Genomic DNA, 1,174 nt, shown 5'->3' with positions numbered 1-1,174 from the left:
AAATTGAGCAATATTCACTGTCGTTTTGAAATTTGAAAAGTATTCATGACCATATTTTCAAATATTATTTATAAGTTTATTTTAGGACATTAAAGAGTAGAAAGCACAGTAGGTTGATTTTTTTGGTGTATTTGTTTGTTTACAGTCATGTTCTTAATTAGTATTTCTGTAATAACCATTTAGTTGATAAGTTATACACTGTGTAGTAAAGAATTAATTCTGCAGGCCTAGGTTGTACAGACTGTGCACTAAACCTTTTCCAAAGGAAGGTTTAGTCCTTGACAAGCTCCTGGGAAATAACATCTAAACCCTTGCAATATCATGCTTGTTTAGAGTGTTTTTGTTTACTTGGGACCTGGGACGACACATGGTAGTCTATGCTAATCATGTGATTTAAGGTGAAGGCCTTGGGTCATGTGATATCAGTATGACCTCTGGAAGGCCAAGAGACTCAGTAAGGTCAGCCATGGAGGTGATCCATGCCTACATGACCAAATCCCAATAAAATCTGTGGACACCAAGTCTTGAATGAGCTTCCCTGGTTGGCAATACCACCTACTTGTCACACACACATTTGCTGGGAGGATTAAGTGATGTTCATATGACTTAACTGGCAGAGGAAAACTGGAAGCTTGCACCTGTGTGCCTTTTTCCTTTGCTGATTTTACTTGGCTTCCTTTTACAGTAACAAACCCTTGCTGTGAGCGTAATAGCTTTTCTCAGGTCTTTGGGTTCTTCTATTGAATCATTGAAATTAAAGATGGTCTGGGGGACCCATAGAATCACTGACTTAAGTTCACATGAAATGAAAACCCACATACTTGTCTTTTCTCCTAGTGACTGCCAAAGCATAACTCTAGCATGAGATCTCTAATTTTTAAATGCTGGAAATAGACATAGTATATTCTAAATTACATTTGAATTTCTTACACAAAATTGTAATGTAGATCCATGTTACATACCATGAAGTAGTTTTATGTGAGTTATATTGATGGTAAGAAAATCTATAATAATATAGCATTATTTCTAATAGATTTTCTTTGATATTGTTCTCCTGCTCAGCACTTTAAACATCAATTATCCAGACTCCAATAAGCTATTTTATTGTTTAATCTCTTATCTAATTTTGAGCTTAACAATTGTATTACCCATATTCAGGTGAAAAATCTATTAT

Source organism: Propithecus coquereli, unplaced genomic scaffold (genome assembly GCF_000956105.1).
Source record: "Propithecus coquereli isolate 6110/MARCELLA unplaced genomic scaffold, Pcoq_1.0 Scaffold112, whole genome shotgun sequence".
Classification (NCBI taxonomy): Eukaryota; Metazoa; Chordata; class Mammalia; order Primates; family Indriidae; genus Propithecus; species Propithecus coquereli.
Note: the sequence above shows the minus strand (reverse complement) of the source record.